Consider the following 16,953-nt stretch of genomic DNA (forward strand, 5'->3'; position numbering starts at 1 on the left):
GACCCACCAAGAAGAGGGGCTATTTGGCATTGTATAGTCCTCAAGGCAACAGTCTGTAAAGTCTATGAAATACTTAGGGTCAGTCTATGAAAAACCAGCAGTGTGAAGGGAAAGAAGCTGCTTTAAAATTGTGTAAAGTGTCCAAAGGGTATACCAGCAAGTCCAATAGATGTCTCAGTCCAAAGTAGATGGCTAGGGGAAGAAATGGCAGGGGATGAAATGCTGCATGAGGAAGGTCAGCCACTGGAATTCTGCTTTTCTGTAGAGAGCGAGCTGGAACTGCCAAAATGTGACAGTCAAAGCTGAATCAGGAAAGGCAAGCAGGTGGGAATTCAGCTTTTCTGTAGAGAGCGAGCTGGAACCACCAAAACGTGACAGACAAAGCAGAAGCAGGAAAGGCAAGCAGGCATTAAGAAAGTTCTGTCCGGGGGTCAGGCTGTAGTGCAGCGGGTTAAGCGCAGGTGGCACAAAGCACAAGGACCGGCATAAGGATCCCGGTTCGAACCCCGGCTCCCCACCTGCAGGGGAAGCACAGGCAGTGAAGCACGTCTGCAGGTGTCTTTCTCTCCTCCTCTCTGTCTTCCCCTCCTCTCTCCATTTCTCTCTGTCCTATCCAACAACAACAACAATAAAACAATAAGGGCAACAAAAGGGAATAAATAAATAAAAATTAAAATTCAAAAAAAAATTCTGTCCTTGGAGTCTGTGTATCAGGTTCTTCAGATTGCGTCAGGTGACATCTAGGGTTTCGGGGGGTGTGCCACAGTAGTCGTGCAGTCTAGTGGGTGACGTCAGGGTGTGCAGGGGCTCAGATGGTTTTTCCCGGGATTCCTGTCAAAGAAACACAAAAAATCTGCTTCTCGTGGTTAGCAGGGTATCTGATTTGATTTTTTTTTTAAATATATATATAGAAAAAGAGGTTTGGTGCCTTAGCCAACTGAGCATTGGGGGACGAGATACATCAGTTAAGTGTAGAAGAATATGTGAATGTTGTTGATTCACATAAGTTGTATATGGAAGAACCTTTTATACTTTAATACCTTACCATATGAACAAATGATTCTGATTCTTCTTATGAAGGCTTGAGAGCTGTGATCTCGAGCCTTCATAAGCCTTTCATGTTTTGTGAAAAAAATAAACTTGTAACAAGTTAGAGGTTTGCTATAGTTGATACCTCGATGATTATAATTGGTTTAAATATCTTTATGATTTTGTTTAAAGGTCATCTAATGTGACCTGTTGTAGCAGTCTCTACAGCAGGATCTTTAGACCAGTTTTAGTTAAAATATGTATTTTGATTTTTAACTATATTTACTTTGGACTATAAACAGACTCAAATTACTTAGAGAGTTAATGCATTTTCATGACAATGATTTAAACATTTACAGTGCCAGATTGATGCCAGATCTGTTGTGGAGTAATTTCCAAAAGATAGTTTACAGGGCACTTTTGGGGGCCCTCCTAAAGCGCCCTGTATAGAGAATTTGCATTTTAGTTTTGGGGATATATTGTCACGTTAAATATTTAGACTTTACCTTAAATAGTTAGTTACTTTAGCAAATTAACTTTACCTTGCCTGGTAGTAATATAGCTTCAAGGTTACACTTTTAACCATTAAATTAATGTTTTTCAAACTTGAAACATACATATAAACATTTAGTTATAACACACAGGAGGAAAACAACTTTTGTTATAAAAACATATCATTTAAAAAAAACAAATTTATATCTATCATTACTCACACAGTTTAAGACTGAACACTTACATATATACCAAAACTTATATATAAAAATCAAAAGAGGGAGAGAAAAAGAGAAAAGAAAAAAAAATTTGGAATGTTTCTGTACATCTCCAGAAACTTTGGCTGCATCCAGAATTTTTATATAAAGTCAATTACCTTTTAGAGTACTCTGAGCAGATGGGTCATGCAAAAATTTTTGATCATTCAACACACTCACTCACAAAACACAACTGGCCAGTCATAATATAAGACATTCAGGGAAAGGGTAGAAGAGAAGTCTCTGTGAGCCAGATTTTGTAGGTTCTGCCATGTCATATTATGGGTCCTGGGATGTATCCTGCATCTAATCCTCTTGTATTTCTTGTTCTTCAGGGATAACAGTGCCATCATGCGGGTATTGTCAGATATGGCAGGCAGGAACCCAGACAGGTTTAGAGTAATTTTGAGGGGAAACACATTTGAAACCCATTCCCATGGTCAATAGGGGGTCAAGCCCTTTCCAAATTTTATCGAGTGGGTCTTTCCATTTGACCTTAATAGCTTCTTTCCCTAAGACCTGCACAGACCTATTTCTTCCTTGACGAACCATTAATGCTAACACATCTATCTCAGTGAGGAGTCTTGGAGCTCCACCTACTGGCATGTGAAGCCACTTGAGAACCCCATGGTTTTGCCACAATGCCCCTACTACTGTGGGGGTGGAGTTAAAGATTAGAAGGTTTACAGGAGAGGAGGGGGAGAATCAAACAAGGTGCATGTCCTGGAGGGCCTGGTTAACCCTTTCCAGTGCCAAGGAGGCTTTGGAAGTTAACCAACATTTTGAGGAGGGCTGTTTGTTTGCTTTTAACAGGTCAAACAGTGGTTGGAGGCAGCTAGTAGGCAGATAAAGATACTGCCTAAGCCAATTTAAATTTCCAAGAAAACTTTGTAAAGAAGCAAGAGTAAGGTTAGAAGGGAAAGTAACACTAGGTTTTATGGGACGAATTTGCGTTAGAGAAATCTCTGAACCTAAGAAAGATATTGGAGGAATTAGCTGTATCTTCTCAGGAGCTACATTAAGGCCACTTTTCCTTAAGGCAGGAATGAGAAAATCACATAGGGCACAGAGATCTGTATCTGATTTTCTCCATATCAATATGTCATCTGTGTAATGAAAAACATTAAGGCCCTTATGAATATATGGAAAAATGGCAGATATAACAGCCTCTTGACAAACTGTAGGACTATTGGCCATGCCCTGGGGCAGCACCACCCATTCAAATCTATCAGCAGGGCTGGCGTTATTAATAGAAGGAACAGAGAAGGCAAAAGGTTTACAATCTTGCGGATGCAAGGGAATAGAGAAAAAACAATCTTGTATACCAATAGCTATGATTGGAATTCCCATGGGAATTGCAGAAGCAAGAGGCAAACCCCTTTGAGGGGAGCCCCAGACCTGCATGGTTTTATTTACCACACAGAGATCTTGGAGGAGGCGCCATTTTCTTGAGCGCTTTTTAATCACAAAGACAGGAGTATTCCATGGGCTTCGAGAATGACGAATGTGTCCCAAGGATAACTGCTCTCAGACAAGCTCTTTTAAAATTTCTAGCTTATCCCTAGTCAAAGGCCACTGTTCCACCCAGACAAGCTCATTAGAAAGCCAATCTAAGCAGGGAGTTTCGTTGCGAACAGTGGCAGTTAGTATTGGGGGTGCTGAATAGGTCTGGTTTCACAGGAGCGGGTGTTACACTCTGCAGAGGCATCTGTGGATATCCTAACATCAAGACATTCTAGAATATCCCTGCCCAATAGGTTGGTGCTAATATCAGCTACCAATGGGTGGAAGTGTCCAGTAGAACCTTCCGGGTCTTCCCACATGAGCGAATCTCGTGTGAGAAAGTATTGGGTCACCCCTCCAACTCCATGTATATGGGGCCCCAGGAGGAGTTCCCAATTTTGGGGAACCTCTGCTTGCCTTAAAAATCGTCTTTTCTGCCCCTGTGTCAATCAAAAATTTAAAAGGAATACTTCCAATCTTTACTGTCATAGTAGGGTGACCTCGTTCTAAAACAGGAGTGGTCCACAAAATCTCTGGCCCCGAATTTGTACCATTCAGGGGAATGCCATCTTTATGAAATTTGGACCAACAATCTCTCTTCCAATGAAAACCTTTCGGACCTCTAGGATAAAGTGTTCGTGGCTTCTGGCTCCTTGACTGAAGGCGGGGTTGTCCTGACTGGAGGTGTGGTTGCTCTAACTGGAGGTGTGGTTGCCCTAACTGGAGGTGTGTTTGCCCTGACTGGAGCTTATCTGGACATTGGTTACACCAATGCCCTTGGCGGCCACACTGAAAGCAGGCCCCATTTTGATTACGTGGGGTAACTGCATAAACCTGTGTCATAATGGTTGCCTCATAAGAGCCTGATGTAAGCTCCTGTATCGCTAAAATCCAATTATCTGGGTGTAGGTGTTTAAGACTAAGGCATGCCTGACAGAATTGTGGGACCATGCCATCCCAGACAATAGAACGCAGAAGGAGAGAACGGACTTCAGGATTATAAATCTTCCTCTCTAAGGTTGACTGCACCCTGGAGATGAAATTCGCTAAGGATTCATCAGTGTTTTGGCAAAGAGAGTTAATGGGGATTGAGGCCTCTACTGAGGTTGGGGTTAACCTTTCCCATGCTCATGTTGCGCAGATGCATACCTGTTCTAAATAACCAGTTGGAAACTTGGCTTCTGCCTGCTGAGTTCCAGTTTCAAACTTTCCTGCTCCAAACAAAGCATCAAAATTCCATTCTATCTGTTTGTTACTATTTTCCTGCGATTGTCTAGAGCATTCATCATGGAAGCATGCCTTCCATTGCAAGTAGAGGGAGTCTGGGAGTGCAGCACAAGCCAGGTCTTTCCAATCCTGGGGGGTGTTAAGGTGCTGGAAAAAGCTTTGTAAAATGGACTTGGTCCATGGGGCATGAATTCTGTCTTCCTTCACGGCCTGCCTGAGTTCTCTGAAATCTTTGGAGGAGTATGGATCCCACATCTAAGGGTTTTATCTATTGGGGGCCACATTTACCAGGAAGGTGTGGACTTGGTTTGATGACGTGGGGGAAAGAGTCACAGAAGTGGAAGCTGCCATAGTGGCCGCAGGGGAAACTGAACACGTATCTATGGGGACAGAGCTCTCAGGGCAGACTGCAAAAGGTTTAAGGTCTCTAAGCGCTGAAAACATATCCTTTAATTCTTGTATCTCAGCCACAAGGTCTCTTAATGATGAGGTATCTACAGGGGGAGGGGTCAAAGAAGCAGAAGCCGCTGTAGAAGAAACCGAACATGTGTCTGTGGGGGCAGCAGGGGGAGGAGTCAATTGAGCAGAAGCTGTTGCAGAAGAAACCGAACACATGTCTGCAGGGGCAAAAGTTTTGGGGCTGACTGCAGATTGCTTAGGGCATTTAAGTCCTGAGCACATATCCTTTAACTCTCATATCTCAGCCTCAAGGTCACTTAACCTTTTGGCAGGAGGCCTTGAACATATCCTGAAAGTAACAAATATAGCCATGAGAACCCACAGTGTAGCAAAAATTAAAGTGTCTCTGAGATCAAGAGCCTGTCCCAGGAGAGAAGGATATAATGTCTGGGACACCTCCTCATAAAGCGGAAAAAATCCCATGGTGGGGTGAAATGTGGGGCCACAGAGGCAGGCAGATGCCACTTACCTGTGTCTGGGTGACTTTTCTGGACCTCAGGCTGGGCCACCCAGTGGGGCGTGAGTGCAGGACATGATGGGCACCAGGTGTTGGGCTGCGCCGTGGAGAAGAGAGAGAGGAGATCTGGAGCAAGTGGGGTACACAAATATTTATTATTGGATCAGGAGGGGGTGGCTCAGGCCAGAGCAACCATGCGAAAGAGAGAGAACGAGGGGGGGGAAGTGGGAGAGCTTTTACTGGGCAACAACCAGGGGTGACGTGTCGGGACAGAATTGGTTGAAAAGGGCACTGCTAGGGTACTGCAGGGAGTGGTAAAACCTGGGAGCATAGACTGCATCTGAATAATTCCTCAACATCAGTGTACCATAAGTAGATGGTAAGGGTAAGACTAGATTAATTGATTAAATTTGTAGTTTATCTTCAGGTCATTTGATTAGTTTGAGTGTTATAAATGACTAAAACCTTGGAAGGGGCAGACTCTTTTTAATAGTTTGACTATAACACAATGCTTTGATTTAGTTCCACACTTGCTAATTCTCAAACACTTTAATAGTTCCACTCTCAGTGTGGAACATCTTCTTACAACATCCTAATATTAGTCTCATGATTACTTTTAAATGATTCTAGATTATCTAGAGAAATCTCCACATTTAGGGATATGGTGACTAAATTGTTTCAGGGAATTTGTAGCTCAGAATTTGGTGGGGTTGTCTGTCCAGGGAAGTCTGGTCAGCATCATGCTAGCATCTGGAACCTGGTGGCTGAAAAGAGAGTTAACATACAAAGCCAAATTGTTGAACAATCATGAACCTAAAGGCTGGAATAGTGCAGATGAAGAGTTGGGGGGTACTCCATTTTGTAGATAGCTAGTAGGCATATTTTAGTTATATTCCAAAGGACCTGTGGCTGTGCTAGTTTTTTTTTCCTTTTCTTTCTTTCTTTTTTTTTTTTTTTCCTTGAGTCTGAAATCTGATATGCAGGTGGATCCAATTTATTGTCTGGGGAGATGATGTCATGGCTGGAAAAGGAACAGAAAGTTGGATTAGGGAAGAGAGCAGCTCCCTAATATGGAAAAGGGGTATAAATATTGTTGATTGTAAACCCCATCGATTTGATTTGGTCAGACTTCCCTGGACAGACGACTCCACCAATGTGTCCTGGAGCTCCGCTTCCCCAGAGCCCCACCCTACTAGGGAAAAGAGAGGCAGGCTGGGAGTATGGATAGGCCTGTCAACACCCATGTTCAGCGGGGAAGCAATTACAGAAGCCAGACCTTCAACCTTCTGCATCCCACAATGACCTTGGGTCCATACTCCCAGAGGGTTAAAGAATAGGAAAGCTATCAAGGGAGGGGATGGGATATGGAATTCTGGTGGTGGGAATTGTGTGGAGTTGTACCTCTCTTATCCTATGGTTTTGTCAGTGTTTCCTTTTTGTAAAAAATAATAATAATAATTCAGAATTTGTTCTATGCACAGTGGTTCTTAGTCTACCATTGGCTCCTGTGTATTACATTTCTACTCCTAAATCCCTTGAACATCATTATCTCTCTCTTGCTTTATGTAACACAGTCCCTAGACCAGCTTTCATACTCAAATCTTGAATGTTTCAAGACTTTTTCACACAATGTCTGCATCTATGCAGTATGTCGCTAATTATAGCCTGTTTATGATTTTTGCGATGTCACAGACTCTTAGTTGTCTATAAAATAATATATAAACCCTTAAAATAAGACTTTCAAAGTTGAGGGAGATCCAATTGTCATAAAAAAATATTTTCTAAAATAAAATTGTGACACCCGACTTCATTATTTGAGTAAAAATAAATTTATGTTAACATTCTAGAGGTATATTCTCTGAAAAAAAAAGCAGACACATTTTTATTCTGGAGTTTAAAAAATAAGAATATAAATGTTAAAGACTGAAATAGTGAAAATACTGCTTTTCAAATAGCTTTCCATTAAGAAGATAATGATTTGTTTTATTTTCATTAGTATTGTGGAAATAGATAGATTCCATTGTACTGAATCTCTGAAAAAAACAAAATTTATTAATTTATTTTCTATTAAAAAATTAGGTTACAGGATTGTTTGATTACAGGGTATAGTTCCACACCACGCCCAACAACAATGAAAATTTGATGTAAGTATTTACTTCACCTGATGTACACATTCATTTTTTATTAGTGATTCAGTATTGATTTACAAAATTATATGTCAACAGGAGTTCAATTCCATACCATTCCCACCACCAGAGTTCTGAATCCCAAGTCTCTCCATTGCAAACCACCCAAGGTTGCAGACATGGTTTAATTGTCATGTCTACAACTATCTGTCTACATTTTCACATAATTGCCCCCTTTTTCTTCCAAGTCCAATCCTCTCTTCTCCTCCAAGCTACACACAACCAAATTACTGCATCTAAATATCTCTCCTCTTTTTGTCCTCTCTCTCTCTCTCTGGGATCTGATGGAGCTGGTGTTCAGAGCCCTCTTATCCTCTTCCTCCTATTACTTCTCTTCTACTGGGAGTATGGATTGAAGTTGTATTTGGGGCACAGAAGGTAGGAGTTCTGGCTTCTACACATGCATGTTGTAGTGGCAATTTAGGATACAAAATAATAAATCAAGGTTTTTCATTTGAAGGGCAGAGATAGAATAAATGACTTAGGAAAAATAGGGTAATTTGTCAGTTATGGTTATTCCTTCTCTTTAGATGAGAATATTGCACTCAAACGATTTCATTCATAAGGGAAATGACCTACGCATGTGAAGGCAAGTCAAGTATCAATAACAGCAATTACGAACACATTCAATGCATATGTATATGCTTTATGTTAGGTCTAGAAAAACTGTGGACCTGAGCATGGTAGTTACAATAGGTTGCTTCATAACTACAATTCAACATAAAATTTTCCATCAATTAGTTAAACATCTTCCTTGGTAATCATTTGATTGTTCTAATGACCCACGTGTATGGATACAAATAGATAATATGAAAAGAGTACACATTGATGACTTTTGGAGTTTTCTAGCACATGGCACATATTAGAAGAAAATGCAGGAAGATTTTGCAATTAAAGTTAATTTTCATAATATGTGGAATTTTTAGGTATCTAAGAGATATAGACACAAATGTATAATATAACCTTGACAAAACTGTGATTTTATTGTGAATGTGCAGAGTTCAAATAAACTCTCCACTAGGAGCTCTGTGAACTGCAGGATCAGCCTGAATGGAAACAAATGGCCTTTTGAAGTTTCCTTTTAGAAGACCATACCATTTTTATGTTGCTATTTGCATTCTACACTTCTTCCTCAGAGCTTGATGAACTTGTTTATAGATGGCAGGTTCAGCAGTAAGGGTCACTGCTGTGTTCAAAGGGCAGCCTCCTTGTTAGAATCTAACCTGTTTTACTTCAGTTTCACACAACTGCCATACATTGGAGGACAATGAGGTGAGATGAACCCAGTGATGGTGAAAACAAAGGATGTCATAATGACAAAACATGCAAGGAAAAACAAATAACTTTCAACAGACCTGGTGCCAGAACAAGATAAAAGAATCAGCAAAGTAAGATTGCAAATGAATGAAGGATGAGATTAGAGCCACAGAAAGATAAATGGGAAATCCTCACTACCAGATCAGTGATGAAGGAAGTAAAGACTATTGCAAAGCAGGAAGTAACCAGGGGAAAACATGTCTTCAAGTTCATGATGGCTGCGTAGTGCAGAGCCTTGCAAATGGTCATGTATCCAGCCACAGACATTAATGCCAGAAGAAAGAAACCTATTACTCCCAGAAATAGAACACATATTTATATAAAACAGCCAGTGAAAGAAATTCTTTGCCTGCCTAAAGATGAGAGGCAAGTTAGGGAACTGGGCAGTGGTGCACCCAGTTAAGCACACATAGTACTAAGAGCAAGGACCTGACCAAGGATCCTGGTTTGAGCCCCCACTCCTCACCTTCAAAGAGAACTCCTCGCAAGTGGCAAAGCAGGTCTGCAGGTGTCTGTCTTTCTTTCTCCCTCTTTATCTCATCCTCCCCTCTCAATTTTTCTCTGTCCTGTCCAATAAGATGTAAAAAAAATGGCTGCTAGGAGCAGTGGGTTCATAGTGCTGGCACTGAGCCTCAGTGATAACCCTGGGGGCAAAAACAAACAAAAAGCCCCAAGCAACTTGGAAATAACAGTACTTGTGAAACAATACTCATTGAAGGAGAAAATATTGAGGGAAAGGTATATAGGTGTCTGCAGGCCTGAGTCAGCACAGGTGATGGTGACTATATATATAGTGTCTGAAATGGATGCCAGCTATGCTGGCAGGTGGACCAGGAAGAGGACCTTTCCCAGATGCTGCACAGCAGGAAATCCCTTCAAGATGAATTCCTGGACAGTTGTGCCACTTTTATTCTCTTTCTTTCTTCCTTCCTTCCTCCCTCCCTTCCTTCCTTCCCCTTTCTTCCTTTCTCTTTCATTTCCCTGCCCCCCTTCTCTCTTTTTCCCATTGTTCCTGAAGGCCATTTTGCCCATTTTTTTGTTGCCCTTGTTCTTGTTGAGAGAGAAGGGGAAGACAGAGAGAAGGAGAGAAAGACACTTGCAGACCTGCTTTACCACTTGCAAAGTGCCCCCCACCCCTTGCAGGTGGGGAGCCAGGGGCTCGCACTGGGATGCTTATGCTGCTCCTTGTGCTTCATGTTATGTGCACTTAACCCACTGCACTACCACAAACCCCCATCAATTGTATTTTATTTATTTTTTTTACCAGAGCACTGCTCAGCTCTGACTTATGGTAGTTAGGGAGATTGAACCTGGGACTTCGGAGTCTCAAGCAAGCGAGTTTCTTTGCATAACCATTATGCTATCTCCCCCCACCTGAACTGTGCCATTTTCCATTCCCATGATCATCTTTTTTCTATAGCAGCATCACACACTGGACTTAATCTACAATAAACAGACATCAGGAAGTGGGTTTTATTAAATATTTATTTATTATTTATTCCCTTTTGTTGCCCTTGTTTTATTGTTGTAGTTATGATTGATGTCGTTGTTGTTGGATAAGACAGAGAGAAATTGAGAGAGGAGGGGAAGACAGAGAGGGGGAGAGAAAGACAGACACCTGCAGACCTACTTCACCACCTGTGAAGTGACTCCCCTGTAGGTGGGGAGCCGGAAGCTTAAACTGGGATCCTTAGGCCGGTCCTTGTGCTTTGTGCCACCTGTGTTTAACCCACTGTGCTACCGCCCAACTCCCGAGGAAGTGGTTTTTTTAATTATTTTATTTTATTTATAAAAAGGAAACACTGACAGAACCATAGGCTAGAAGGGGGTACAACTTCACACAGTTCTCACCACCAAAACTCCGTATCCCCTCCCCTGATAGCTTTCCTATTCTTTAACCCTCTGGGAATATCGACCCAAGGTCACTGTGGGATGCAGAAGGTGGAAAGTCTGACTTCTGTAATTGCTTCCCTGCTGAACATGAATATTGACAGGTCAATCCATAAATGAACACAGTATCAGCTTATCTGACAATCTGAGAAGGCATGTGGAGTGGCTAAGAATCCATTCAGTGAGCAGCTTGTTTAAATATTTTTACTGATTTATCACTGATTTACAATACTATAAAATTTCAAGAATATAATTCCACACCTTGGTACACCAAAGTGCTAATTTTCATTTCATTATCAAAAGGACACCTCTCCATATTTCCCCAAACTCTTTCCTCAAGTAATCCCCTACTTTCTCCTGCATTTAAGAATTAATTTTGCTAATATTTATCTTAGATTTGCAAAATGATCAAACTACAATAATGGGATCAATTGTTCATGGATCTCTAAAAGTGTATCTGAAAATATAGCTCTGCAAACATCTAAATCAACTATAGCTTTAGGTGAGACAAGTCAAGACCTTTTGACCTTGTAAGTATTTAAAATACAGAGGTTCATATTTCACTAAAAGTGTTCAAATCATAGTGAAGTCAAGTATACTAATATAGATACTAACCCTTCCCCAACTAACCTGGCTATAATAATTAATTATTGATATTTTAACTATAAGACTATAAGAAACTCATTGCATTCTCTTTAATACCCGCATTTCTCCTAGTCCTGGTACCGCTAGGATTTGCCCATACTTCCTGATATTCCTTCTCTATATTTCCTTACTGCCATATCAACTTTGTCAACTTCAACCAAATCACTACTGGTGCTGCCACCCCGCATTATGCTGCTAATGAAATCCTACTGTGGACTGCAACCAGAGATACTAGCCTCAGAAGTCAACCTCAAAACTCTTCAACTCTGGTGAAACCTTTCCTAACACATAAGACTACCTACATCAAAGTTAGATGACACATCATTTAACTGATTAACAGATACCAGGTTAGGCTAGGGTTTAGGGCACTGGATACAGGTGTACATGTATCCATAAATAAAGGGCAGTCATATAACTCAAAGTGCTTAATAATGGTTGAAGTGCCTAAAGAAGGCATCATAAATTCTGTAATTGATTTCATTTAGACCAAATTAGCAGGACAGCCTAGCAGAAAGGCCCAAAGAAAACAGATCCCCAAAACCTAACTATGGTTGGGCTCAACAAAATATACTCAATACTTAAACAACTGAGATAATCTAAAATAATCAGTCTAAACTAATCTAAGATAATCTAAAATAATCAGATAAAGAAAGGAGTAAAAAAGTTGGATAAGGGCAAGAGACTGGCCTACTTAATAATGGTCTGTTTGATACATGATGGGCCTAGACATCGAATAAATCCCTCTCTCCATTGTTACTGGTAATTTCTATCAGGAACAACAAAATAGACCCCTTTGTGGGCCCCCATAGGACCCTGCCCTCAACTTAGATTAACAATGGTATAGAATGTTCCATCCTCTGAAGGGAGGATCGACAACATATTCTATGCTACACCTGAGGAAGATGGGTCCTGATATTGGGGCAGCTTGGAATGTTCCTACTCATGACCACAGAATGTGAGCTCAGATCTACAGAGATACAGAGGTCACATAGGCTCCTAAGCTGAATTGGGCCCCAAATCACATTAAGCCAATGGGATTTACAGTCAACAGTATTTATACCCCTTTCCCATATTAGGGAGCTACTCTCTTCCCTGATCCAGCTTTCTGGTCCTTTTTCCAGCCATGACATCATATCCCCAGATAATAATTAGGATTCACCTGCATATCATATTTCAGGCTCAGGGAAAAAAAGGAAAAGAAAAAAAAAACTAGTATAGCCACTGGCCCTTTAGAATATAACTAAAATATGCCTACTAGCTATCGAAAAATTGGAGGACCCCCAACTCATCATCTGCACTATTCCACCCTTTAGGTCCATGATTGGTCAATAATTTGTTTGCCTTTATATGTTAACTCTCTTTTCAACCACCAAGTTCCAGATGCTAGCATGACTTCCCTGGACAGACAACCCCACCAATGTGTCCTGTAACTCTGCTTCCCCAGAGTCCTTCCTCACTAGTGAAAGAGAGAGACAGTTTGGGAGTATGGATCAACCTGTCAACACCCATGTTCAGTGGGGAAGCAATTACAGAAGCCAGACCTTCAACCTTCTACATCCTACAGTGACCTTGCGCCCATACTCTCAGAGGGTTAAAGAATAGGAAAGCTATCAGGGGAGGGGATGGGATACAGAGTTCTGGTGGTGGGAATTGTGTGGAGTTGTACCCCTCCTATCCTATGGTTTAGTCAATGCTTCCTTTTTATAAATAAAAAATTTAAAAAAACTAATAATGGCTTGTTTGGTCAATATCACACCACCTGATCATCTGGGTTCCTAATTAGAGAATGCTTGGATTCCCATACACATATGATGAGCTTTGACCTCTAAAGGGTCCCTCTCTCCATTACCACTGGTCGCTTCAATAAGGAACAGCATCTTGTGGACCCTCTCAGGGCCTTAACTCTATCATAAAGCAATGACAGTAGGGCTAACCCCAGTCTCTGAAGGGAGGCTGGGGGTATCCTACCCTGCCACTTGAAAAAAAAAAACTGGTCCTGAAATGAGTGCAACCTGCAATGTTCCTCAGATGTGACCATGAGCTATAAGCTCAGACCAATAGGGACTTAGAAGTTACAAAGTCTCTGTTACTAAATATTAATATGCATTTAAATATGGGCCCCTGTTGATATGCTTTTAGTTCTGCATTCACCGCCCCCTTGCATTTTTTCCGTGGATGTGTGCTTTGGACTGGAACTTCTATCGGACTCACTGGTACACCTCTTGGACACTTAGCACAAAACTAGCAGCTTCCCTTTATGCTGCAGGGTTTCTCAAAGACTGACTGCAGCCAGCTGCCATGGGACTCTATAGGCCATACCCTACTCCCTTCTTACTAGGTAATGCCCACAGAGGCAGGAAAGGCCCATTGAGGCAAGAAAATCCCACAGAGGCAAGAAAAGTCCTTTAGCTTGATAAAGCCTTGCCCACAGAGGCAAGAAATGCCCCTCTCAGGCCTTCCCTTGGCAGCACACACCTTGATTCTTGTTGCTCCCTTACTTGTTCCTCCATGTTTGTGCCAGTTTCTTTTTTAAAAATAATGCCTGTACAATATAGGTTTTTGTTCACCCCACACTCCTGATACTATGGTCAATTAGTTAAAAAGAAAAGGGGGGAATTGTTGGTATGCTTCTAGTTCTGCTTCTGGGATCTAGTTCTGCTTCTGTTATGTTGCATGACATTGTGGTCTATTTACATGGTCTTTTCTGTTACATTGGTTTGGTCTCACTCCCCCCACCTCTGGGAGATTTGGTTTAGCCCTTGCTAGTTTTGCACTTCTTCCTTCTCCCCGCCCCCTATCCTACGTACTTCCTGAGTTCCTGACTCTGCTGCCGGAGGAGAAAGATGGAGGAGCACATGGTGTGGTGATTAGATGTTGGACTGTTTGCCTGCTGGTGAATAAAGATTAAACTGCATTCTCAGCTCAGCTACGAGTTTCTGGTCATCTGTTACCCGCCTGTGAACCCAGCCCGGAGAAAACAACAGGCCCTGGAGCAGGTGGATGGAGGTAAATAGTCAATGTTAGCCACAAAATTCTTTTTGATAAGAATGGGAGCTACTCCCTTCACTGATCCAACTTTCTAGCCCCTTTCTCCACTCTGACACCATTCTCTCAGACAATATTCTCATCCAACCTCATGCTAGCTACCAAACTCAAGCAAAATTACTATAGTTGTATGCCCCCAGGTTCTTCTATCTTTCTTCTACCCTAAAATTCCTAAGCTCATCTGCTCTGATCCTACTTTATGGTTCCTGTTCATTAACCATCTTGTCTTAACTTAGGTCATGCCACCTTCCAAACACTAGGCTGCAGATGCTACCATGACTCCACCTGGACTTCTCTGGGCAGACGACCTCACAAATGTGTCCTGGACCCTCACCTCTCCAGAGCTCTGGTCCACTAGGGAAAGATAAAAACAGGCTGGGGGTATGGATCGACCTGTCAACGCCCATGCTCAGCAGAGAAGCAGCTACAGAAGCCAGAACTCCTACCTTCTGCTCCCCATAACCAACTTTGATCCATACTCCCAGCAGGGGAGAAGTGATAGGATGAAGATAAGAGGACTCTGCACTCCAGCTCCATCAGCACCCAGAGAGAGAAGGAAAAGAAGAGGGACATATGGAGGTAGTTATGATTTCATGAGTGGCTTAGAGGGAAAGAGAAGAGTGAATCAGAAAAATAAGGGTCAACTATGTAAAATGTGGACAGATAGTCATAGAGAAGTTGATCCATGTCTAAAACTTAAGGGGAACAGTGGTGAATTGCAGTGGGGAAAGTGAAGATTCAGAACTCTGGTGGTGGCAATGGTATGGATTTAAACCCCTGTTGACATGTAATTCTTTAATATAAAAATATTAAAATTAAAAAAATAGAGATCTAGAACTAAGAGGGGCCAGGCAGTGGTGCAACTGGTTAAGCATACACACTACAGTGTACAAGGACCTGGGTTCAAGCCCCTGGTCCCTTCCTGCAGGGGTAAAGCTTCACAAGTGGTAAAGCAGGGCTGCAGGTCTCTCTCTCCCTCTCAGTCTCCACCTCCTCTTTCAATTTCTGTCTCTATCCAATAATACATTAATTAATTAATTTTAAAATATTCAAGAGAGACCATAACACTGAATGCCCTTCAATGCAGTGGAAACCAGGCTCAAACCAGGCTCACACACATGGCTCACTATCCAAGTGAGCTATTTTGCTTGTTCCACACTCGTTGATTTGGAAAGCACCAGGTAAGGACACCCTGGCCCCTAGAGTCATTGCCATCCTTACCTGGTGAAGGAGCTTGGTCCAGTCCATGTCCCTGTCTTATTGCTTGAGGCTGTAACTCAGGGTCCTTTGCTGGGATACCAACACCTACACTCACTCCAACTTGTGCCTCTCAGAAATTTGGAATTCTGGAGTTTTAAGACATACCAGATTACAGGTATCTAAGTCAACTCAAGGATAGGCCTTTTGTTGATAAAAAGGACAGTGAGAGTAAAATGTCTTAAGGCTGCAAGACATGAAAAACCTATATGATCACAATAGTGTTGACAGCCAACACTGTTCTGAGAACATTACTAATTATCCCTGGCATGCACAAAGAGTCCACTGTATGCCATGAGCTCTACTTGTTCTTGAGTAGACAACCCTCATTAACTGTTCCAAGATCCCTTTTGACAGTGTGGAAGTTGAGTCTTTTGTCAACCTCAGGGGAAGTGTTCTGTGAAGATGGTCAGATTACCTTCTTTTCATTCTCTTCCTGCAAATGTGGCATGTGGAGGACTCCAGGTCAGATCTCTGGGCCTATAAGACAGCTGACTCAGCACCTGATGAACTCCCCTCCTCAATTCCCAGGACTTCTGGGGACCCCAGATAATGCCCAAAGTAACTGGCAAGTGTAAGAAATGATAGCATTTCATTCACACTCCTACTTCCCCAGGATTTCTCCCAGGCATGGATTCATAACCATTAACAGCTGTTTCCTTGAACTGGGGGAACACAAGGGCAGTTATGTGATCAGGGTCAGGAAGGCAATTGGTGGCCACCACTAGAGTCTGACTCAACCTCCCTGTGCAAATGGAGGAGACACTCCATTATGTGCTACAAAATTTAAGATTTTTTTTTTTTCCTTCCCACTAGGGTTATTGCTGGATTTTGGTTCCTGCATGATTAATCTACCACTCCTAACAACCATTTCCTTCTCTTTCTCTTTGATTGGACAGAGAAAAACCTAGAGGCGAGGGAAGGAGAGAGAAAGAGACATCCACAACTCTGCTTCACTGCTTGTGAAGCTTGTTTTGCAGGTAGGGACCAGGGCTTTGATCCTGGATCCTTGTGCATGGTGATGTGTGAACTCAACCTGGTAGAAAATTCAAGCTCATACTCGGGACATAGAGAATTGAACACATGGATATGAAAAAAAAAGAGTCAGACTGTGAGACAACTATAGTGGCTATCTGTGAGGGTGGGGATGGGAGTGGTTAAAAAGGGGGGGGGCAGGAGATGGTGCACC

General features: G+C 42.0%; 1 pseudogene; it reads right to left on the reverse strand.

Annotated features, from left to right (window-relative positions):
• Positions 1-8,838: 8,838 nt before the first annotated feature.
• LOC132541399 (olfactory receptor 6C75-like) lies at positions 8,839-11,650 on the reverse strand (annotated as a pseudogene).
• Positions 11,651-16,953: the final 5,303 nt, after the last annotated feature.

This window comes from Erinaceus europaeus, chromosome 1, assembly GCF_950295315.1.
Source record: "Erinaceus europaeus chromosome 1, mEriEur2.1, whole genome shotgun sequence".
Taxonomy (NCBI): Eukaryota; Metazoa; Chordata; class Mammalia; order Eulipotyphla; family Erinaceidae; genus Erinaceus; species Erinaceus europaeus.